Genomic DNA, 26,798 nt, shown 5'->3' with positions numbered 1-26,798 from the left:
CAAATCAGGGCAGACTTTAGCACATAAACAAGCTATTGCCCTGATTCTCCTCCTTGCAGCCATGTACTCAGATTTTCCTCAGAATTATGTTTGCTTGGGTTTTGGTTTTTTTTTTTGGGTTTTTTTTTTTTTTCAGTAGTGGAAGTACAAGTCCCAACAGAACTGGCATTTATTCTTTTGATTTTTGTGCTTTCAATTCAGGATATTTTCTACATGCTTTTTAATGCATGTTGTGAAATGGGTTTTAATCACTCATTTTGCACTCCCTTGTGTAATACTTCTCTATAGCTTAAAAGTAATTTTCCCCTACAGTTTTAGTCGTCCTTCATTTAGCAAACCATTTCTTTTATTCTTTAGCCTGTGCTCTGAAGGATGTTGAAATTACCATAGCAGTTACTGTTTTACAAGTTTCTATCTAGACAGCATAAATTGTTTTTATCATTAAATATTACATCTAAATCATTGTAAATTAATACATTTATATTTTATTGAATATTTTATTTCCTGGAGCAGATGTCAGGACAGTGCACAAAAATGATCTGATTCAAGGATATTTTTCAGGTGAGCTTGCATTCTGAAAAAAATGCAAATTTTGAGAGCATGTATAAAACTATTTACTTGAATGCCAGCCCTTTGTATATGATGGCATTGTAAAATGATTCATGTAAAGTCTACCCTTATGTGCTTGAAACAGTCAGTGCCTGGAGAACTCACTGGTTTAATTGGGAGTCTGAAGGCATTCTGTATGGAGCAGGATGAGGTCTTTTGACATGTTTCAGCCCAGATTGAATCTTTACAGCTGAGCTACAACCCATGAAAAACACGGCTTTATAATGGAAATGCTGACACAACCTTTCAATTAGAGTAGTGTTAACTGCATCATTATAATTAGGGACGCGCTGACCCTCTGAAAACTCTGGTTTTCTGATGAGGAGAAGGTATTCTCGTTTAGCTAGTCACCAGTTGAACTTTTATAAATCACGAAAAAAACCTAGCTGATTAAAAATATGTTACCCCAAATTTGGGTTTTTTTTGACAGAATAAAGAAAGAGATATAGAAAATTGTTCCAGTCCTCATGGTCAGCTTAAATTACAAAAATACCTTCCTAAATATATCCTGTGACCAAACAAAATTACTATTAAAAAAAAAAGAAATTAGAAAAAAAGATGATTTTTTACTTAATTTCTCACACATTAAACCAGAATATCACCCCAATATATCAAACTGGCAAAAGAAATCTGGGTGTTTCCAACTAATAATTCCATCTATTATAATGTGAAATATTTGGTAAGTACACTGTTTGCCAACCGTTCTGAAAAGAATAAATACTGATTGAGCTCAAAACTGCAAAATTAGCAAAAATTGGATAGAAGTGTGAAAATTTTAACACAATAAATTCTGTAAGTAGTAGCAAAGTTGCTTGTAACAAAGCTAGCACATTTCACTGAGGGATGTTGTTGTCTGTGAACTATTTCTGGAAAAAGCATCCCAGCACTTCATCAGTCATTACTGTGCTCCTAATCTGCCGTCTTAAAGTGAGCTGTGAGGCACGGACCTATAAGTAAATGTACTTGTGTATATATTTATCTACAGACTTATTGTGGAAAACAAAATAAAAGAATTAATAAAAAGCCATTTTCTCTAGATTAGAGGTACTACATTCAGCTTGTCAGCATTAAAAAGATTACAGTTCACAAATATTAGCACAATTAAGTACAGGTCATTCTAAGGTATTCATGAAAGCACTGGGCAAATTTTTGGTACTATTAATTTGGTAAGTTTTGCTGCTTTGTAAGTGTATTTCCTGTCTCTTTTAACTTATATTTTTATTTATAACAAGAAGCTATTAATGTATGAAGGTTACAAACCCAAATACTCTGGTGCTAAGAAAGACAAAAGGCTGGTAAAATATTATTTTTTTCAGCCCCCTTGTGTGTGTATTATGATAATTTTTCTTCAATTACTATTACTTGACTGCTATTTTTTCTCTGCCTTTTTAGGTCTAGGATGAGCAGCACTCACTAAATAAGTAGTAGTTTGTGATTTTGTGCCCTGTTTACGAAAGTAAATCCAGATTCCATTCTGTTAAAAGAGAGATTAATGTAATCTCTGTCTTTTCAATGACATTTGCTGCTGTAACTAAGCCCTTCATGCACAATTGCTAATACATTTTCTGCAACACTCAAGAGAAGTTTAGTGGTATGGCCATCAGAACATTTACCAAGTTTTGCTCTATCTATTCCAAGATGCCAAGCATTGGATTTTTCCATGTACTTTGCATTACATGGCATTGGACAGACACAAATTCTGGCATTTGCTAACACAGAGTCTCTCAGTGTTTCCTGAAATCAGTAAGCTCACAAATTATCCAATCAGAAAATAAGATACATAAAATTACTAATAATCTACCTAAAGACTGCTTAAATATTTGGCTTCAGTTTACCTCATGCAAAGTAGAGTTGCGTAGCTACACCTGGGTTGGTACCAAATGAACTAACTACAGATACAGTCAGCAGAGCTCTTCTAAACTAATTAGTTTTGGTTTTACTGCTAAGAAGCAAGCATAATCAGCTCACGTATAGGGCCACAATGCTGCTGCGACCCAAGCTAGTATCTCTGTAGTTTGCATGTCAATACACCAACTTCAATAAAACTTAATTTAGGTACCTTCCCATGGTGCTACCTGGTGTGACAGACAGATTCTGCCCTTAGATACAAACTCTACTGTAGATGCACTGCAGCTTTCCATGTCTCCTTTGATCAGTAGTCACAGCCCTTTCAATCTGTATTTTGTAGCTTCGGAAAAAAAAAAAAAAAAAAGTCAGAATGCTATGATCAACGTTTTCCTTGACGAGAAAAGCACCAGTCAGACCCACAGCAATGACCATCCTCTGAGCCAAATAAGGCAGAGAGAGGAAAAAAAGTGCATGACAAAGTAATTAAAGGCTGTAATGCATTCACACTGACTTGAATTAAGGTTTCAATTACAATCTTAATTATGGGATTTCTAATGTCTGAAGAGAATGTCACTGTATAAACTTACTTTGCTCAAGGTAGACACACACCAGAGTTCTTAGAAAGCCTGTGAGAGATAATCTGAGTATTTGGTTTTAGTAAGCTTTAAAGTCACTTTGTAAAGAAAAATAGCTTAAGTGGAGTTTTTGATTGTCTGCTTTATTATTTTTTTTTTAAGCAAATTAAGAACTCTGCTGAAATCTTTCCATGTGGCATTGTATTTGCTCTTTTTCAGATCGTTGTAAACTTCTTCTGCACAGTTGGTTGACCACTCAAGTCAATCTTTTAATTGGCCAAAGTTGCCTTCTAATTTCTGTCTGAGAATAAATTCACAAAAAAAGGCAAGGGACACTCCTTTCTATGCTGATTTGTGGATGTTTGCTAATAGCACAGGGTAAGTACTGTTGTGAGTCTAGCTAATTCCTGCAGACTTAAGATAATCAAGTGCTTGGCTGGGCAATTCTGTTTTCTAAGCTTTTATATCCCAACTCTATCGCTCTGCTCCAGGCTCCAGATGCTAGTCCTGGTTGTTTCCAGCTCTGGCTTCAAGTCCACCCTGCCTCTCTCTCTCTGTAGCCTTAATCCAAACCACGTCCTTACTCCCTTCGTAAGCCCCAGTCTTCGACATCTAAATGCCCGTGCCACCTTGCTTGTCTTGCAGCTTTGCTCTGCTCTCAACCCTATTTTTCTTTTCCAGTTTCTGCATTCCCTTTTCTCTTTGTCCAGTCCATCTTGACACTTTTTCACCCAGCTTTTCTCCATCAAAACCCAGTTGGTATTTCCTTGTCCTTCAGTTTGCTGGTCTACACTATGTTTCACACACAATAATGAGTTTTGTTCTTCCTCCTCCCTGCTAGTTTCACATCAACGACATTAATTGTTCTCTCTCTCCAAACCTATTTTTTTTTTTCTCCCCGTATTCAAAATATGTCCTTCTCATTCCTCCTGCTACCTGGAGGTCCCTTCTGAGATGGAAATATCTTTGACCTGGGTTAAGGAGATGGGCAGCCACAGCGACCTAAAGCAACCAGTGCAGATTTATAGGAAGGTACCACTTAGTTCCCTGAGGTCTGATAGAACATGTGTAATACAGACACGTAAGTTTTGCAAATTTATTTGCCAATCATGACTTTTCTGAACCTAATGCGTGAACTGCTTCTAAATGATGTGTAACCTAAACAACCGTTTGGTTTTCTTTTGGGAACAGCACATGTATCAGAGATATATGTTTGTATATCTCTGATACAAATGTAATTCTTTTCTCTAATTTATTAGAATTTGTATGAATTGCTAGTGTTACTTAAGCACAGATAGACCTATGTATTTTATCTAAACTTGGAAAAAAAGTGACTTACCTCAAGGCAAACCCCTAGCAGGAAAAATCACCAGTGTCTGCAGCTCGGGAAATTCACAAACAAAACCAGAGAAAGAGGTGGCAAGTTTATCCAGCCTGCTTGCAGCATCTACTTCACAGTTTATGCACATTGCTCAGTGGCAGCGGTATTTCTGGGCTGTGCTTTATGTTTTGGTCTCGACAACATAAACCCTAGTTTCTCACAACAGTCCTGCTGTGGAAAGTACTGCGTGCCAAGACTGCGACAGGTGAACATGTTAGAGTTACACTTCAGAGCTTCTTACTGGCATCAGCGAAGACCAAAGCACTGAAAAAAAAAACCAAACGTATAAAACCAACTAGATAGTGTGGAATTGAGCTGAGAAGAGGTCTACCAGAATTCGCTGTGCTAGAGGTACCACAGGGCATCCATGAGAGGTCTGCAGAGCTGAAGAGGCTGAGTGCTGGGGCCCCTTCTATGACAGAGTGTTTCTGCTGTTTCATGACACTAAGAAACTTACAGATTCCTCATACGCTAGTCTGAGGATGGAATACTTGCCTTTTTTCTTCTTTTTCTTTTTTTTTCCTCCAAAGTGCTTTGAGATCAGTGGTTGGCAGTTGCCAGTGCCTTTCACTGAGGTTATACAGAGTTTTCTTCTTTTTCTAAAGAAGTAAAACTTCTCTCCATGGTCTCAGTCTCAGTCTTCATTAAGGAGAAAGTATTTGAGATGGATAGCACAAACAGTGCTATTTTGAGCCTTTTTTTTCGTGTTTCCATGACAAAGAATGGCTGTTCAAAAAAGCTTCTGTTTACATTTTCAACTTTAAGATGGTACTTTCTGTGGCAATAGTGTACTTACAAAAAAAAAAAAGTCTTAAAAATTGAACTCTGGTATTATTAGGAGGTTTCTCACAATACACATCTCAATAGTCTAGTTTCCACTGGCTGCCTAATAACAGATATGAGCTTGAACTTAACCACATTTCAGTCAATAATGAAGGTTACTGCTTCAGTCTAGTGAACAGTTTAGGGGAAATACACTTATTCAAGTGTAATAGATTTGATTGTATTCTTACACTCAAAGTTTTATTTTCTGCAAGACAAAAGTTCTCCAGCAATTGAATATTAACATTCAAGAACAGTAAACCTTTGAGTATATTCTGAAAGAATTACCAGAACATTCCAGTACCAAGTAGAAAGATTGAGCAATTATCTGAAAAGAGTAAGTCTGGTGCAAAATACAGATTAGAGACCATAACACCTGCATTAGGTAATATTGATTCTGTAATGAAACCTCATTTGTGTCCCTGTCACCAGCGTCTTCTTCCCATGGTGGATGCTGAGATACTTCTAAGGTATGAAACAAGAGGCTACCACAGATCAACGCTTTCTCAGATATTTGGACAAACAAAAAATTCACTGTTGGACATTTCAGTGAACAAAAAACCTGAAACCCTTGAATTGAATGAACAATTCAACTTGGCATTTTGTGAGAAACAGCCCTGATTAGAAGAGGGCCCTTGTGCACCTTTTTCATTCCCTCGTTTTCTCTCCTGGTCCTATATTTTCTCTTTTTATTTCTCCTTTTCTGCTTCAGCTTTCTTAGCATATTTATTAACTTCATAGATTTTAAGAAAAAACTAAGGTAGAAAGAAAAAAGGAGGAAAACCTTCAAAAAAATTGTGACATTAATAATATGAATTGATATCACCAGTGCTTTACAGTCCAAAGTAATCATCTTCTCTAATACGTAACAGCCTATGATCTGTGCTATCTTTTTATCTTTTTGAATCAGCTATATATTTCACTATGCCAATATCAGAAAATTTAATGAAATAAGGTGCTTTTTTTTAAAAAAAGAAAAAAACAAAACACCCCAATAAACCTCTAAAAGGAATGTTCTCTTAAGCTACGATTTGCCTGCAAAATAGAAACTAAAAAGTTGTGACCAGATATAAAGTAGCTATTCTCTGATTTGTAATCATGGTAGCTTCTGAATAGTTTTGTGCCTGTCTCAAAGGATTGATATCAAGTGCTTGGTGACTAATACATATAAGAAGCTTCTGTTCCCAAACTCCTAAATAAGCTAAAGGATTATTTATGACACACACAGCATTGTTTATCCACTCAAATCAGGCAGGCATTCATTTAATTACGTATTTGCTGTGTATCTCAAATAGCTGATCAAAAAAGACTGATAACATTCAACAACTGGCATCTGATAACATTTCATGCTTGGTACCTAGTGACTGGCTAACAGGATTTAAAGACTTGACACAGAAGTAAAGGCTACTGGTGTTTAGAGGAAAACAGTTGTTTTCTGCATCAAGCAGAATCTATGAAACCTTTTGAATTACAAGAGCCTATGGGCATCCACTATATGTTTAGCGCCAACCTGTATTGGCTCATACACAAACTGTCAAGATAAAGGTTCATTCATTCTAATGAATTAGCTTTTTGTTAGTTTAAGACAGATTACCATGATTGAAGAGTTAATAGTACAATAAATAATTCTTTTAAGCCCTCTTTTATATTTATTGTGTGTTAAGATAGTATATCCATGCCTTCTGAGTACAATACCAGATATCTAATTATATACTGTATTTTTAATTTGAGCATCAGCTGTTTAATGTATTCTCTCTGCTCCCTTGTGCAGTTCAAATAAACCTTCCTTATGTTACACATACAAGTGATTTCCAAACGAGTCATCACATTTAAAGTGCAGTCTAATGAAACCTTATTTTAAGAAATTTTTTTTTTTTTTTTTTTTTTGCCAAATTGAGTGTTCCAGTGAAAGTTCTGGGCTGTATTACCATGTTAATGATACTGATAAATTCTAATATATAATTATTTCAATCAAATTTTTGAAACAAGCAGCTTTTAACAATTTTTTAATATTTCTATTTCATCTTAAGTACCAGATGTCAGGGACTCAAAAATGTGTTTATTTTGGTCTTTTGGTCCTTCAGAGATTTTTTCTGACTCGATATCACTCATCTCTTGTGGATATGTATTTAGCTCCATTGAGTGAGCAAGCTCTAAGGAGTGGCAATCTGTGTTCCTCTAAAAAATGAATGGTTAGGCCACCTGCACTTTTGGAAAAATCTGGAAAAGCTAGGAAAAAAATGTTACACAAACCTAGGCATTACCCCAGATCTGATTAGGAGAGCATCTAACTCCAGTTTTCTAGTGTTTGTTGAGGGCATTTCAACAAGAAGGCTAGTTGTGGGTAACTAATCTATCGTAGAGGAAGATTCTTCCAAACCCTCCCAATGTGTCCTAAAGCATATGTTGTATATACTTCAAATTAGACAGCCTGATAAGACTATGGCTGTTCTCATTTATTGTGTAAACACCTAATTGATGTGATTCTCATACCTGCTCTTAGAGTGCTCAACATTCAAGGAACACAAGTGTATAAGAAAAGGATGTCACTGCTATTTTAAATTAAACTTGTTCCCTGTTGTTAACAGAACAGCCTGTAAGTATGCTGCCAGTAGATTTTATTTAGCTACTGGAGGAACAAAGTATTCTTAAAAGAGTTCTAATTTTTCCTGTATTTGTACAGTGTTGACATCTATTCCCATGAAACCCAACAATGACACAGTAAGACTTTGGGAGGGCATGGGAAGGTTTCTTTTTCTAACCTTAGCATACTAAGTAGCCAGCTGAGGTTGAGGAAAGGTTCACAGTGTGTTATAACGGCATACATGCTTTCTGCTGATATTTCCTTGGCAGTGTTATCTTAAAGAAACAACAGAGAAGATCCATTTTACCATCAAGTACTAAGAAATCAGAACATCTAATAGAAGCACAGGTGATTACGAGAATCCACACCAGCACACGTTGAATTTTCAAATAAAAAAAAAATAAATTAACTACTTCTTTTCCCAGGATGCGAGAAGAGACAACGTGCTTGGCTAAGTTTAGAAGCACTGGGTGTTGCTGTAAAAACAATACTGAGAATGCAGTTGTGTTCTTTAAAAAAAAAAAAAAAAAATTGCTATGTAAATACACAATAGCACTGCTACTACAAAAAGAGCACTGTTTCACCGATGGCTGGTATTTTTAGAGCTACGATGAGTTTTGGTAAACTGGAGAGAGAAGTGGCCAAGCAGAGAGAGAGCTGGAAACACAGACGTGGGGGAGAGGCCACAGAAGTGACTCAAACCTCATTAATGAAAGCAGAAATTGCCAGGAAAAAAAGTGCTGCAGAAACAAGTGACGAGAGCAAAAACACAAGAATAACTGGCAAATCTTGAGACAGATCGTGCAGTAAGGAGAAAGACTGATTGGCTAAGTTGGCTTTGAAAAAAAGAATTGTGAGGTCTCAAGTGTTACCTAACCTGAAAAAAAAATTAAAATTTGCTCAAAAAGATGTGTTCAGCCTCCAGAGGGAGCAGCTAAACTGGGGTTAATTAAAACACTGTAGCCACTACTGCGGAGGAAAATGTGGCCACGTGCATGGTCATCACGTGGAAATCTGGTCGTAACTGGATTGATTAATTTTTTCCCTTTTTATACCTGGTGATATTTTCAGGACTAGCCGAAGTTCACAACACAAACAGTAGGTGATTGACCAAAACTTTTTCTAGTCTAGAAAGTGTTTTTGTGAAAAAAAATTGCAAGGGGTCCAGCTGAGGATCCTGAAGCAGCTGTACAATTGAAGAACCTCAGGCAAAATAAATTTATCTATCTAGAACTAGCAAAAGGCAGGGTTTTTTGATGCTGAAGTTGTGCAAAGATCTGTGAAGACTGTCTTGGTAGAAAATTTGTATATATTGACTGAAAGAGAACAGAAAAAAAAGGGAAAAAAATCTTCTGCAGAGTCAATATATTACACTTCATTGGCGTGATTCATTAAAACGGTACTTAAGCACATAGACATTAACATTTTCTTGGTAAGTATGTCAAGTATACAAAAGTTAAGAAAAAGCCATTAGACGAAAAAACCTCATAATGCACTGCACTTCTACTGATCCTTCGACAAAGCTATTAAGCCCAAAAGGAGACAGAATTTGCAGGAGGAGAGCTGTCCCTTGTGAAATATGTGTACCTTTTAAAGAAAGAATTACATTATAAAATGCATTTTAATGAAGCTGTACACTGCAAATTAATGTGTTGTCTTGTTCCACATATTCTACAAGTAGGAGTCCGTACTGAGATTTTCTTACTGAGGTTAAGATTTACTTTCAGGACTTCATATTTTTCGAACACACTTTTTGAACAGGGAGAGGCACTTAAAATAGCAAACTAAGAAGGTTTCTTTAGCCTTACCAAGAAAAACATATGCTTCATATATGATCTATAAGCAGAAACACAATTTATCATAGAATGGTTTGGGTTGGAAGGCACGTTTAAAGTTGATGGAAGGACATTCCAGCCAGGCTAATATTCTTCCCAGATTTTCTTCATCGCATAGGCTGTGGTCTGCCTGAAAGGAATGGTGTGGGACCCTCTTTACTGGGACATGAGTATTATCGCAAAAGCAAGTGGCACCCCAGGGCTTGAATGGAACATGGTGGACATGGAGAGGGATGGACAAGGAACAGCCCCTACAATCAAGGTGCCCACACCATCGCTTGTTTATAAAGAAAAAGTATAGTTGTGAATTCTCAGTTATCGGTTTGCAAGCCAGGAGCACAAAACTATGAAATCCTCATTTGAAAGATGCGGTACTTCAGCTTGCAAATTCATGAATATTTCACGTTTGCTGTACAAACAGAGCAGCAAACTGCAGCAGAGCCCTCCCTGAATAGCAAATGCTCTGTAGTTTAAGCGAATGCAGGCAAAAGCAGGGGGTCATCACATTTTGAGCAGGAAATGAGCCTAACAATACAACAAACCATAATTTAGACTATTTTCTTAACGTGCTGCCAAGGGGATCATGCCGGGAGATTTGCTGTAATGAACTCCACCTGGAACCTCAGTAAATCTGAAGCGGGGGGCTGACTGGTGGCTGGTTACCGTTACTGCTGCAGCTCTGGTTATTGGAGCTCTAGTTTGATCATGAAGTGACCATCCAAACAAGGAACGAAGATAAAAGTCTGGAGACTGCCAGTTCGGCGTGCTGCGTTTAACAAGCAGATTGTAGCATAGATGGGCCCACTGAGCAGCTCCCCTTTAAGATGTAAGAAACTTCAGTCGTCTTCAAAATGAAATTTCAGAAAAGAGGTATTGCCATAGCTATAGTGACAAGAGGAAAAATAGCAGGACAAATTAATCTATTAAGGCTTAACTTCAATACTATTTTAAACCAGTGAATCCTCCTAAGCTAGTTTAGGGTACATGACCCATTATCATTTTTGGTTCTCTGTTTTTGCATTTCTGGTTTCTACTCTCAGAAATAAAGCATTTGATGTATCTGAAGTATAATACAGTGTACTTAACAGTTAGATACATATGAGCCATTCTGTGTGTCAAAGGATCATCAGTTTAGCCAGGAACAAATTAATAGTTAATGGTACTACAAGTGCTTTTTACCTACTTTTGAATATATTAGTCCCTTAATAATCTTACTGTCTGGAGGCTACTTGCCAAAACACTATCAGATAGAAGTATTATGAAAAGTACATATAAATGATATCTATTGAACCTATGCAGTATCAACTATTAAAATACTAATACATTTGAAACAAACAGGATCCAGCACACTGTTCTATTATTACATATATCTACATACTTTTTAACCTTCTTAAAAGGCTATTCTGCTATGCTTAATAGCACAAAATGTATGAAAGAATAGTAGATTTAAACTCTAAAAAGTCTGCTTTGATTGCTTCAGTGTAGTTTCATACTCAGCTTGTAGTTTTAATTCAGTATGATCTGAAAACACCACATAGTAAAAATCCCTGTGAATCAGAATACCACTTTTCATATGAAATTCATGTCCCAATCTAGCATCAGCCAGATCTCTAATTTTTGTAGTCAGATCTCAAAGCACTACTTCACACTTGGAAAGTTAGAATTTAATTTTGAAGTTACAAGTAGTTAACACCTATTTTTTATATATTACTTACTGTGTCTTTAGCTATAACAAAAATTAAAATTAGAAATACACAGGTGCATTAATTCTGATTTCTTCACATTCTTCTTATAAAATGTCTCTGTAAGGCTTGCTGACCAGATCCTTCACCAAACTGAGACACTTCAAAAGTAATCTGGAAGTCCATGAATCTCTAAAAGTAACTTAGGGTGTTGCAAGGCAAAGTTTGTCTGAATAACATGAAAACTTAAAAATATGTTAACTTCAAATAAAATTTGGACAACAATGAAATTTCTGGATGTAACTTTTACCTCCAGGGGAATTAATTGTCACATTTTGAACAGTGTTTTAAGATCATAAATATAGAACATGATATTCTACAGAAAATTGAGTAACAGGAAGGCTGAAAAATGCAATTTTGATGGGCAGGGTGTGCAGGGTGCTCTTAAGGATCTTGCGTTTGGCTGAGTGTACATGGAGGAATCAAAACTGCTAATGACAACTCCACACGTCAAACTTCTCCATGAAGATGAGAGGACTGAAATGCGTCGGGTCAGCAGATTTGAAAACCTAAACTCATTTCATAGGACTTACCACAACCACCACAAAATGTCTTGTGAGAAATAAGTTTGTTGTTTGCTTAAAAGATTCTAGGCATTCTGAATAACAGCAATACTAATTTTAAAAAGTTGTTTTATTCTGGCTTATAAAGGGCCAGGGCATAGAAAAAGGCTTTGATAGACATAAAAAAAATGCAAACTCAGTTTACATCACTTCAAAACAGTGCACTAGGATGGAGATTAATCATTAATAAAATCATTCTCTTGAAAGAACAAAGTCTTTCATGTATAATTATTAATCTTCTCAGTAGGACTCTTTACCACTTCATTGAAAAAAAGGTAAGTCTCATCTTACAGAAAGGAGCATATAACTGGAAAAATTATCCTGATGACTTCTAATGTTGAAGATTACTTTATCTGTGAAGCAATTAATTATCTGAAAATGAAGTTTTTTTACATGAAAGATCATAGGATCTGATCTGAACCCTTAGCTGGAAACCCAATGGTAGAAAACTTGGTGCTTACAGGAGTAATAAATTCAGTTCTTGGAAGGTTTAGTCAAACTTGTTGCTTTTCTGAAAGGATTGAATCAAACCAGTAAAAAACCAGTTTCATAAGTTAAATCAGGCCCCCTCCATACATTTTCAATTTCTGAAAAGTGACCCTTTTTTTAAAGCTAAATTACCTCTCTGCAGAAACTGAACATTTTAATATATTTTCAAAATTTATGGATTTCAACTTCACATGAGTTCACAAAGCTTTAACCTCTAAAGCTTAAATGTATACCAGAGTTTTAACCTCGCATTCCACAGTTCAACAATGTAAAAACTGGCATGAGGTTTGTGTCAGAAGTCATGAATATCTATCACGATCCCACTGAGAATGTTTTAGAAAAGTTTTGTATTTATGTGTGTGCATAAATTCATATAAACACCAATTTTTCAAAAAGAACATTTCAATATTACTCTCTATGCTTTTATAACTAGAATAGTCTAGTCACAAGATTCAAGTTTCCTACCTAAAAAGCCTGTGAAAACTTTTGTGCTTGATTGCAATTGAAAGGGTTTTAAAAAAGTAGCGTAGAGGAGAAATGTAGCTATGTGAACCTTCCTCCAATATCACACCAATGAACATTGGGCACAGTGCAACCCAAAACTACTCATAATATACAAATAGCTAAATGTATTTGTCAGGCTACATTAAATAAAGTTTCAGCTGACACCTCAATATTTCAAGGCCTTACAGCATACCCTGTTTCAAGACTGATTAATACTTCTTAGTCTTCACATCATGATTTTGTTGTTGACCACTAGTACAGAACTAATTTTTTTTTTCTATTTAGTACTATTCAGAAACTGATATTGGACTGTATGTCTTTGGTTCTCTTCTAACGCTGCACTGCATCTCTACAGCTCCAAGCTCTTAGATGCATCCAACCTTTGGGAAGCACATTTCTCCACAGCTGTCTTCTCCCTGCTTTGGTGACTCAATGATCAGGTGACACAGGGCCTTTTTCCATCATGGTTCATATGTCAGTAACTTCACAGGTCTCCTGACAATATATCTACTTTGCAGATATGAGATGACAAAGTTAGCTTTAAATGAATTAGCTCAGGTCAGCAGTTCAGTCGTAGCAGCCCAGTATGAACTCATTTATTCTGTTTGTCAGCAAATGGGGAAAGTGTCATTCCTGAAGGAGTGTCATTCCTGAGTCTCCTGAAGGAGAAATTATTTTTTTTTTAAGAATTACAGACTTTCCAAACAAACAACTAAATAAGGAAAAGGTTAGAAAAGTTAGAGAAAATACATGAATGATTCAAGTTCAGAAGTGTTTCCTCTTAGTAAATGTTTGCAAGATTACATTATTATGGGCAGAAAGTAGTGGAAAAGCTGTGTTGATAGTCAAACCATCTGAAAATGTGGCTTTTCTTTCACCTTAATCTATGTTACTGCAATAAAAACAGAAGAGTGTAAATACACAAGCAGCACACAAATGCACAAAATCAACCTCCTAAATAAATGTGTGGGTCATGTGTAGGACAGTTAGTCTAAATATCTGTCTCAATAAGGCTATACTTTGTAAAGTCTCATTTTTTTTTTTTTCACTTAAATCTGTTTCAGAGCAGTTAGGCATCTGTAATAAGGACAGGACACAGGGTGAAAACAGAATCACTGACACTGACGGATGGTCACCTACTGTTGATGGATAGAGGGCAGACATCCGTTCTCATGTTTCCAGAGCTCTCTGTAACGCTTAACATTTTCAGCCATAAGATATTGCCTGTCTCGTCGAGGTGGTTGTGGTTCAGATATATATACCAAAATGATGCAAATTCCTGCTGGTACTGGTCACCCTAAGAGAAGAGATGGCAAATTGCATCTCTGCTGCTAGGTTTCTTCTCACTCTTCATCTATAGTCAATGTCTTTAGGAAATACCAGTTATTTTAGAAACCTGAGAACTCAGCAGCAGAGATTCCACTAGTTAAGGAAATCTGTCTTGTGAGAGGTACTCTCCTTCAAAGTATTTAGTGTTCCGGGACTAGGTTAAGTAAAGTTTCAGATGAAGGGCTGTTTTTTTCTGACAAAACGTGAATGTTTGCTACCAGAGAGAAGCTCTCTTTTGGACTTAGTTCAGACTACTGAATGTGCATGGTCACAGAAAACAAAAACCTTGAAAGACTTCCACATCTTCCACTTGAAGGTTACACATATCTTTTTTTTTTCTTATTTTCATTTTTAAACACCCAGAAGAAAGTGTCTATGTTATTAAAGAGGCAAACCCTACCCAAACAAAATATCATATACACACAACCTTCCTTCCAGAAAAAAAGGGCAAATAAAATAATGGAAAACACATTACACGTTAACCATTTTACCCAATGAATGGCTGCAGGGTTCAAATACCGTAGATATGTGGCCAAGAAAAAGGGTCTGAATAGTTTAATGAAGAAGATAGACATAGTAAAATTTTCTTGATGTTGAATATGTTATTGCATTTTGACTGCTGAGTATAAGAATCAACATACCAAGAGTTCGTCTAGGGAAGATAATATCTAGAGATGCAAAAGAAGTTATATAAGATGAAAATACTTTTTCAAGTAGATTACAAAATGTTCCAGTTATTTTTGCTTTAGTAATACCATAGCACAACCCTTTTGAGATGTGTGAGGTGCTGAAAAGTTTGGGAACAGACAAAGAGGATCTCATGTAGATAAGAAAAAATATAGGACAAATATGGAAGGGAAACTATAACTGTCTTTGAAGAGATGGCTGGATGGTAGAGATTGTGGGAAATACAGATGAGTTTAATTGCCAGAATTCTACTGAAAAGTATCCTGCATGTGTTTTGGTCTGATTCAACCACTGTTCAATAGTTTCATTAATGCCATAAACAACAAAATAAATAGTACATTTACTGAATTTGTAGATGACATCAAACTGAGAAGTTGATAGTTGCAATTATTCTAAAAAATATCAGAATTCCAAATAACCCTGACAAGTCGAAATCTTGTTTGGGGGGAAAATAAACAGGGAGCTACTAAGGAAGGACAAGTGTAAAGTGCTAACTTAAACAGAAGAAATAGGTTACACACATACAGGATGGGAACACAAATAGTTCTGAGCTATGGAAAAGAATCTAGATATTCTAGCTGCTCATGAGATAGCTATGAATCTATGTCTTGCTCTTCTGAAAAAGGCAAGCACTACTTGTGGATGCATGAAACCAAGAATAGGTTGCAAGATGTAAAATAATTTTCAATAGTTGTGAACACTGATCAGATTATTCCTTCTGGTTTGAGATGCCCTCATTCTGTAAGGGTGTGACTGAGCTGACAGAGCCCAGAGGAGAATAATGAGAAGGATCAGAACTCTACCTGACACATATTTGGTCAGTCCTAAAAAAAAATGACTGATAGAAGTGAGGGGGGGAAGTTTATAACACATTTCAAATATGTAAAAACTTGTTACAAAAAGGCAGGGAGTCATGTATGGGACAAAGGGAGAGAATTCAAGCTGGACATTGAGACAAACATACTAAAGCAAAGGCAGTGAAACAGTGGGATAGATTAAGAATGCGTTTTCTGTTTATCATTCGAAGCCTTCACAGATGCATTAGACAAGCATCTGTCAGAAATGACATACGTGTCAGAGGACAATGGACCACATAACTTTTCAGGGTCTCTTACGGCTTTATAGTTCATCTTCAACAGATTCTAACTCCAAAGAGTCCTTTTTAATTAGCTCATGCTGTAGAAAATGAAGGTTTTGCATCTCAAGACCTACATTCAAACTCAACATTATCTTCCAAAAAGGCAGTTGAGGTAGCAGTTAGGTAAGAGCATGAGTATTCCCACCCTTGTAGAGCATCAGGCTTGTAGAAGTGGAAGAGAACAAGAAAAGTATTCACATACACAGAAAAGAGCTGAAAAAACAGGAAAGGACTAATTGGTTCTAAAATAGATAAATCTTCAGTTTACTTATGTAACCAAAGTTCACTGAGTCTACAACAAAAAACTCAGTAAAAAGTATGAATAGTTATACACGAGAAAACAGAGAGATTTGACCCAGATGTTCATAATTAAAAGAACAAAGAATCAGGATCTTGCTAGCAGGAATTCTCTGGGCTCAAAATTTAAAGGACTTCACAGGTCAAAACACCCAAATAATAGCTTACTCAGAATCTCTGCTGTAAAGTGCACAGAACAAAAAGTTCAAAGCATCAGATGTAAAAAAAAAATAATTTTAAAAGAAACAAATAAACAAAAAATCAGAAATCTGAGCTACCCAAGGTTAATTGATTTCTGTTAGAATTTCTAATTTGGACATGTATTATGAAAAATCTGAAAAGGAAAATCCTGCATACCTGCAAGAATGTGGATTCTTAGGGGAAATACATAGGATATTTAAATAATCCTTACGGAATTTCTGACAAATACTAAGTTATTTCTTTAATAGTAAACCCTTGAAACATATTCTAATATATGAAAATTTCTGATTTTTATAATTCCTTAAAAATATCTAGTTTTTGGAAGTCCACATCAGTTTTACTAAAACGTGCATTTACATCTTTGTATTCCTCAACAGCTGATGTCAAAATTAATAAATAGTACAAAAGAGTGTATAAATAATCTTATTTTACTACAATATCCATTCTCCTGTAATTCAAAATAAAAAAAAAAATTGCCTAGAAATGCAAAAAAGAAGGAGGGAATGGAAAAGTAGAAAGAATGGAAACTGCAGTGAGAGATATCCAAATTACAGTCCAAAATAAGGTGGGAAGACATACTGCATAGGAATTTTTAAAAAACCTTTTAAAAACTGCAGTATTTCAGCATCACTATACTAACAGTAATCTAAACAAGGAGAAACTACAAAAAAAGTAATAAAGTAAGGCAAACTACTTTGAAAGGATTAGGAAGCCCAAATTGCTTCAACTATGATGCCTAAGAAGACAAACTTTGATGGATTTGCCTCATCTGTGTGCAATCTCACATTGTCATAGGACTACAAAACCAGCTTAGCATTTCTCAGATATTGCTATTTATCCCTGACAACTTAACTCACGTAGACAAAAGAACTATTCAGAAACCATTAAAAATATTTTAGAAACAACCCCAACTCAGTAAGGACAAAGTTCAGCACAAGTAGCTCTGCTTGAGTTCTCCATGTGGCTAACCCATAACCCTTCCCACCTCCCCAACTTTTTTGATCTTGGAGCAATAACGGATACAAAGATCAGCTGAAGTTCACTTTTATTTTTCCCAGTTGAAGTTATCTCTTCTTCTTCTTAGTCTTCTAATCTGATTTTTTTTTTCCTCCCTTAATGAAAACACAACTAGAAATTCCCCTCTGCGTTCAGCTAGTTTTAATCTGTACTAACTTTAATCATTTTCTATAATGCTGAGATTAGTGCAAAACACTTGTAGGAAGAGAAACAGTAGACACCCCTCCCAATTTTGTCTCAGGTATACATATGAGTGCATGTTCCATTAAAAAAGAAGACAATTTGCTCTTTTCTCTTAGAAAAGCCTACAAAACCAGCTCTAAAAGATTTCTTCTGGGCGTTATTCATTTTGCATAAGGAAAGTTTCAGATTACTGAGTAGGTTAAACACCACCTCCTAGAACGCACAGGTATTTTGGGTAAAAAAGGCAAATCATGTCAAAAGGGTTAAGCTTCAGATGGAAACATGAAGGTAGCACACATCTTGCAGTAATCTATGTAGAACCTCACCAAGACAAGCTACATGACCAAAATCTCAGATTAATATTCCATTCATAAGATGATATGTTTTTTCTGTCTCTTTGTATGTTTCCCTTAAAATTGGCTCAGTTGTTGATTAATTTGAAAGTTTCAAAACATTTTTTAGAAAAAGCTAAATAAGCTGCTTGGCACACAAAGACAGTGTTTAAAAGATATCCAACACCAAGACTATCCATTTCCATAAATCATATGCAGCTTGGTGAGGCATCCATAACTGTTTAGTTAACATGACAACACAGGGTACTTTTTTTTCATGAGTTATAATGAATGAAAGAGGAGAATCCCTGAAGGGAAATTGTTACTGAGAATGGAAAATTTGAGCATGAGGAAAAAAGTGTTTAAAATTTTCGAAGACATATATTTCTTGGCACTATAATCTGCAACTGAGCATTTCGGGGTGCTTTGCAGGACAGATACTTGCTTGAAAAATAAGGAATAAAACTATGAAAGGGTAGTTTTCCAGGGAAATTGTATACAAGCAAATTCTGATGCTATGCAAAGCAACCAAAGAGACGTAGCAGGCAGGAGAAACATTCCTAACAAACTGCTAAAGCAGGTTAATCATTTAAAAGGACTACACAAATCTAAGGCTTCAAAAAGGTAGCCAGAATAAACAATGAAATGGTGCCATTGAGCAAGGCTGTATAGCACAGGGAGCGCTTCCAAAAATGCCCTCACTAGGACATGTCTGTCTTTACTCAAAGAGACCATCCTTTTATTTGGATTTTTTTTTTTCTTCTAATTAAAGAAAGTAACACTTAACATGCCTTTACAGATTCATAACATTAAAGGAATACTCATTGAAAGTTACATCAAGAGGCTCCAACTCACCACAAAATGTAGAACTACCATCGATTCTGGATGAGGTCAGCATGGCTTGATCCAACTGCATCATCAATACCTTCAAGGGTAGAGATGCAAAAAAACCTCCTGGGTAATCTGTTTCAGTGTTTTACTGTCCTCCCAGGGAATAAAAATTTCCACTCATCTGTTCTCTTCCACTTAGCCAATAGTAGAAGGTGACTGTGCTGGTCAAGTATGATTTATGTTTGGAAAAGATAAGTGACTTTATTAGCATGAACATGGATTGTGAAAAGTCATGCTCCATCTTCTTCAAAGGGTCTGAGGAGAGGCATATCGCCTGCAGTTCCTCAGGTCAACCTTTTGCTTTCTTAAGCTGTGACTTTAGTCTCTGTTTTCAGTCATTTGTGGACATAAAGAAATCCAAATAAATAAAAAGTAGGTTTCCAATCATCATTCCAGGGAAAGAATAAGAATACAAAATGAAGCAGCAGTATTTTTATTTCCCCAAATTGAGCACTGAACAGCTATATCAATTCCTTCCCCTTAAAACACTGAGGGAAAAGTTCCAAATTTTCCTCTGACATCTTTGTGTTTCCCACTGGTGCTTTGTATCTTAGAAGTTAGCATACCTTACATACCAGAACATCCTATATTTTACAGTTGCTATGGCAATTGCTAATTGGATATTGATTAGAAGAGTAAGTAGTGTTCTAAAAAAGCTATGCAATTAGCTGCACAACCCTAAGGATATCTAGAATGGTATTAACATATGCACTTTCACTTTGAAAAATTTCTGTATCATCATTGCTTTCAGGTTATCAAACGCTTGCTGACTGAACCTAACCCATTTTCAAAGCTTTAGTACCTCAGAGCAGCCAAATCCTGGTTTTCATACGCAGATTTGACATGAGCTGAACTACAGCAGCATGGAGTTCAGTGTTAATAAATGGGTTGGTCTTTCTGTGAAGGTGGAAAGAAATGTCATTATGTGACTGTTAAACATATTTTGCCAAGAGACACATTGAGCTCCAAATAAGAAAATTTTCAAAGGAGTCAAGAGAAGCTCAGACTTTCCTAAAATCAAGCCATTGGTGATTTTTAATTAGTAAAGTACCTGCATCCTTGCCTTCCTAAAGTCAACAAAGATATCCGAATTTCTGCCCAGTTGATAAGAATTTGATCACAAGGGGGGCAACATGGAAGAAGAGAGAAGATTGAATCATCATCAAAGTCTATACAAATTCTCATTATCTACTGAAAGAAAGGACCTTACACTAACTTTTGATTGTAAGGTGCAAAAAGGACTTCCCAAGATAAGGAGGACGTGGACCTGTTGGAGAGGGTCCAGAGGAGGCCACAAAGATGATCAGAGGGCTGGAGCACCTCTGCTGTGAGGCCAGGCTGAGAGAGTTGGGGCTGTTCAGCCTGGAGAAGAGGAGGCTCCGGGGAGACCTTAGAGTGGCCTTCCAATAACTAAAGGGGGCTGCAGGAAAGATGGGGAAAAACTCTTCAGTAGGGCCTGATATGACAGGACAAGAAATAACGATTTTAAAATAGAGGGAGGCAGATTCAGACTGGATACAAGGAAGAAATTTTTTACACTGAGGGTGGTGGAACACTGGCCCACGTTGCCCAGAGAGGTGGTGGATGCCCCATCCCTGGAAACGTTCAAGGCAAGGTTGGCCGGGGCTCTGAGCAACCTGATCTGGTTGGAGAAGTCCCTGCTCCTTGCATGGGGATTGGACTTGATGAGCTTGAAAGGTCCTTCAATCCCAAATCATTCTGTGATTCTGTGATTCTATTCTATGACTTAGATTGCAAGAACCCTCTTTTAGGATTTAGGACAAAATTCTAAATGACTAACCTTGGTACTCCAACTTGCTAAAACGTGAAGCGCAGACACCAATAATTCATTGAAATCACAGTCCTACATAAATAAACAGTATTTTTCATTCCTGAATTGTGTGTTTTTTACAAGGATAAAAACATTTATATGAAGTGTCACACTACATTACTTGAGAAATTACTGTTTTAAATGCATATGTAAGGAGGTATCTGACATAATTATGATTTTGGTGCTGGATACTGGCTAGATCTGAGTGGTTTTACAGTTTGAAAGACTTAATTTAGCATTGCTTAGTTTATTAATTGATTGTGATAGTTGAATTTGCTTAACATTTTGAACTATTTAGTAAATCAGTTTCCTGTTTCAAGTTTATCTGTTGGATTGTTATTTGTACTTCTATTTGGAGAGACACATTTGATTTTTTATAGGATTTCTAAGGACTCCACATCACAAACTGCAAAATCAAACACACAGAATACATATGGTCATTTGAAAATGAGCATATATTTTAAAAATTAATATTTATTCAGACTTTCAAAAAAATGTATTTACAGTGTTACTTATTCAGATCTTTCCTAAACTGATTCTTTTCTGAGTGATCAGAAAAGAAATCCTAACAGATTTGAGGGGCTCGAGTAGCTTCATCTCCATTGTATTGTTTTATAAGTAAGAATAAGTATTTGTGTATTTATTTGATAAATGACATCATATACTATACTTCCTAAAACCACTTTTTTTTTTGTTTTTAAAAGCAGAGGTGCTGTGTATAGAGAAACATATGTCACTACCTTTTAAATTTCTCAGGAAATGTTAGTTGTTATTAAATCCAGTGTAATTTAAATCATGGTTTTAACACTGTAAAATAGAAAACAATTTTAGTAAATTACCTGTGATTTATGAGGCGGGAGATTTTTTCTCTACTAAAAAAAAAAAAAATTCCCCAAACAAAAGAAAACCAAAACCAAAATATACCCCATGAAAACACCAGTCAAAACTGTGCTTATCATGGTAGCATGACAACGTTAGCTTTTTAATCTTCTGGAAGTTACTAACATAAACAGGTAAATAAAATGAAGTACTATTCTTTCTAAAATGTTAAGTGAGTGATTCTTTAAAGAAGGATCTTCAAAATACAGTGCTCAAAGTTATCAATGTCTTCTCCTGAAAAAGGAGATTATTGTAATCTTTCTTTATTTGATCAATATTTCTTCTTCTGTTTGCAGATCTGTTTTCACAGGTAAAAAGGTAGGAATTAGACTAATGCCATTTAACTTGATGCAGATGATGGAGATACCTCCAAAAAGGTTACCTAGATGGAGTAGCAAATAAAACCACAAGTAGTATAAAGAGTAGGTTTTACTTTAGTCTGTATTAAATACTGATCCAATAAAGATCATCTGGAACTTCCTTGTCTGTACTATTAAACCAAGGTATTCATTATACATACTGTCTTTTAATGATTTACAGACAGTATTTAGAAAAAAAAAAACTTTATTGAAAAAAATCTAACTTCAGTGTGGGAAAACATTATCTATTCTACTCCCCCAGAGTAAAAAAATGCAAAGACATTTTTTTAAAGTTACTTTCAAGCTACTTTCCTTGCTTCATAAAATGCCACTGGCAAAAAATAATGCTGCTTTTATAATGTAACTGTGGTGACATATTTGTAAAGCAGCATGTAAGCACTCATAAAAAGATAATGACTTCCTTAAGTGATAATAAAATAAGCTTTCATGTAGAGATACACTGAGGTGCTACTGTTCATGTGCAACAGCAGTAGCATTACCTATTTATGTCCTACCTTCTACAACAACTCAAGGTTTTACAGGGTGCGAATGGTTAGTATCTGTTTGGAGTAAGTCGGTCCCGGACATTATGAGTGCATCTGCACTACCATTTTACTTCAGTTCAAAAACGCAATTTGGAAACAAATCTCAGCATCAGTTTCTCTAACCCTAGCAAACTGGCCCCAAGTTGTTGTGAGTGCTTTCACAAGTGCAAGAACGCCAGGCTTCTTCTGGATTAAACTAGACTGGAAGATGCACTGTTAGAATCACAGAATCATAGGATGGTTTGGGTTGGAAGGGACCTTCAAAGGCCACCTAGTCCAACCCCCCTGCAAGGAGCAGGGACATCTCCAACCAGATCAGGTTGCTCAGAGCCTCATCCAGCCTGGCCTTGAACATTTCCAGGGATGGGGCTTCCACCACATTTCTGGGCAACCTGTTCCAGTGTTCTATAACTCGCATTGTAAAAAATTTTTTTCCTAATTTCCAATCTAATTCTACCCCCCACTATTTTAAAACCATTACCCCTCGTCCTATCGCAACAGGCCCTACTAAACAGCCTCTCCCCATCTTTCCTGCAGCCCCCTTGAGGCACTGGAAGACCGCTATAAGTCTCCCCGGAGCCTTCTCTTCTCCAGGCTGAACAGCCCCAGCTCTCTCATCCTGTCAAAGCCTGTTCAGATGTTCTCTTGGAGAACACCTGAAGCGCTGTAGTTGCGTGGGACCACACTAGCTACTTGCAAGTAAAGCTTCTAAAACATATACACTTTGAAGGATGGTAGCACAAAGAGCTTAAATATTTAATCTTTTTTTTGTTGCTAACTCATAGTTTCTTTATTATGTAACCTAAATAATGTCACTAATTCAGTCTGCTTGGTGATGAGAATACTTCGGTGAAGAGCATGGCACCAGCTGAGTTCCTGCACAAACCACTGAAGGATTTTTACCCCTCCAGCCAGAACTCAGAAAAGAAATCTCCGCTTTCTCATTGATTTCTTATGGGCTTGTAACTTCTCTTTTCATTAAAGTATAGGAAGGCGAATAATATTAATTAAGAGGGTCGAGAGCATACCTCTTCTCTAGATTAATCCAGCTACATGCTTTCTTTGTAGATGGTCAACCCTTTCTAAAGACAGTCTGTAATCACCAAAAGTGAGATACTCATGGCCACAAGTGTGGGTTGGATATCTACTCAGCATAGATATCTCAGGTCAGGACTTCCAGTCCTTCAGGCTTAAAGCACATACATGTATGGTTGCACACAAAGGTAAAGCAAAATTAGTAGAATTAGATAAAATAGACAAAATAAATCTGTAAGGAGATTAAATAGCAACCAGGGAACCAATGCCTTTATCTTCATTGCCCTCTTTTGGAACAATGAAATTCACAGAGCTCAGAGTGAAGTGCTCTCATTTGAGTGGATCTGGCTGTGGAATGACCTTTTTAGAGGAAATTAGTATGGGAGGAAATTAACTTATTGATAAAGGCTTCCTACTTTGAGCTGATAACTTTTGCAAAGTAAAATCTCCACAGTTCATTTTCAAATGTTCTAACCCCAGAGAAATGCCTTCTGCTCTCTCATAAGGGAAAACAGAGCCTCTAAGTACATTTCAAGTCAATACTCTTCACTCATACAGAAGTCGTAGCTAATAATTATAGGTGGTGATACAAAACTCAGAGTTTAAATGAGCATTAAATATACACCGAATGTAAATGATTTAAAGGTTTTCATGGAATATTTCTTTTGAAAGAGATATTTGATGAAGAAAAGCTTTAAAGGAAATGTTTTTGTTCCAGTGGCACCTCATTTGGGAGGTTTCTAGGACCCATGTGGTATTTGTGAGTAAAATGAGAGATGTTCACCTTACGATAGTCATCTGGCTGAGAAGAATCAACTGTTTAATAGTTTCAGAAACATTTTTCCCATCCTCTTTGTACATACATGGACATGCACATCTGTCTGTATGTTTGCGCATGAGAGAAAGAGAGACTGAAAGAGAGAAAGAGATATCAGTTCTTCTATATCACACATCAAGACAGAACTTATATCTTTTGAAAGAGAAAGGCAAACATGTTGGTATCCTTTCTTTACTTACCTCTTCCACACACCATTAAGTCAGTTAACTTCCACGAAGACTCAAGCCTGACTCCCCGCTTAGCCCAGTTAAGACCAGATCTTAAATCACGCAAGTGTGTGCTAAATGCTAGATGCTAAAATCCATCCCTCCCCCTTTCTCCGTCAATAAATAATTAATGACTGACATGAAACGCAACGTCCTGTGAAAAGAGGGTGAAACAGCACTGTATCAGGATGGTCAACAACTTTGCAGATGTGACATGCTTCAAGGGACTTCCAAGATGGAGGGTCAAAAACTCTGTACCAATTAAATCACAAAGGAACTATGAAGTGAGTTGTTCATGTTCTACAGAATAAAAAAAACAATGTGATCTAATTCCCACTCTGATGTCCGTGAGTTCATTTAAACTTCTCGAGTCTTGGTACCTCTGTTCTGACAATGAGGCTAACCACAGCCTAAACATTTTATTCAGCATCCTTTCTGCCACAGCTCTCCAGACACAAGGTAGAAATAGGAAAATCCTGTCTATATAACAAGTCATTTATATAGAAGGCACAGGAGAGTGACTAAACGAGTTAACCACAAAAGAAGGATCTGTAGGCACACTATGGTTTAACCCATCTGTTTGATAAGAAAGAAACCACCACAGTTAAGAAGGACAGGAACTAAAATGGGCAAAGGCAAAGAAAGAACAACTGTGCTAACCTAAGTGATAAAGCCCTCACACAGTTGAAAACTTAAAAATCAAATAATTGGACATGTCTGCATGCTGGCATTCCTCAGAGAAGGCAGACAATGAATTTTGCTACTAATTTTAATATTCTACTTGTGCCATAAAATGTGAAATATAGAGTGAAATACAAAGTGCAGACACAGCACTGAGAATGAACATGAACAGAGAGATAAATCTCCAGATATGTCAAGCTAACAATATAAAAAAAATAACCATCAGGTTTAAAGATCTCTTTGTGTTCCTCCAATTCTAAAGGTCTCCAGTGTAAATCCAAGACTTCAGGCTTCAAACTTTGTAGTATGAAATAATTGTGGAGATGATGGAAGAGGATGGAATTTCTTGTTCTTCCAACCTAGCTCTAGCCCATAATGATAACATATTTCAAAGTAATCTTTGAATTTGTGTTGTGCAACACGTATCTGAATAATGTAGTGGTGTATGTTAATTTTTTTTTTCCTGTAAAATTCACCCTTCTAATCATAGATGGAATAGAACACATGAAAACACCTTCTCTCCGGGTAGAGGATGTGGTAGCATGAATATAATGAATTTTATACCCATTTGAGAAAAAAACATTAAGGTTGCAGCTCTCACTACTCCATTGGTGACTGTGCAGCACTCTTGCGGCACAAAGCATCTACAGCTCTGGTTTAACCCATCAATTGAACCTCCCACTGCCATAAGATTTAACTAGTGTAATAATTTAACAAAGGGGCTTAGACTACAGCAAATGAAGTGAGAGTACACCTTTCTCTGACATGCCTGGATAGGAAGACACTGGGGAAGGGTCAGCTAAGGAAAAAAACACAAAGAGATAAAATGTATGAAAAAGTCGTTCAAAAGCAGTTTAATTTAAAATTACCGAAGTTTCTGGGTTTATCAGGTTTTCAGCTACGTAGAGCCAATTTGAAAAAAAAATAAATAAAGCTTTCACCCAGTGTTATATACCTTTCTGTTTGCCATCTGCAACCTATTACACTCTCTCTGTGTGGTCCTTACTGAGTAAATTTCATATATATATTTGTTAAAAACACCACATTACTTAATAAAAACCAAGCAAAATATATATGACTCTACCAAACATTGAGCAAGGTGGCTTAGAAGTTAATATTTCACGCTGATTATTACCATAAAGCCATCTGACCAGAACCAGAATTTTCTAGAACTTTCATTCATGATAAAAACCTTTAGAGTGAATAGGTAAGGAGGGAGGAGATAGATAATTGATAACAGCCAAAACAGGACACTCATAAGGTATTTAATTTAAATGTTTTAAACCTATTTTTTTTTAAATCTATTTAAATGGTTTTAAACCTCTTTAAATATGGAACACACTGAATTGCTTAACACAACGAAGTTTATGGTAATACAATGTAACGATGACAAAAAT

The sequence above is a fragment of the Chlamydotis macqueenii genome, chromosome Z (genome assembly GCF_036417535.1).
Source record: "Chlamydotis macqueenii isolate bChlMac1 chromosome Z, bChlMac1.mat, whole genome shotgun sequence".
NCBI classification, from domain to species: domain Eukaryota; kingdom Metazoa; phylum Chordata; class Aves; order Otidiformes; family Otididae; genus Chlamydotis; species Chlamydotis macqueenii.
The sequence above is the reverse complement of the archived record's forward strand: the minus strand, read 5'-3'. Positions refer to the sequence as shown.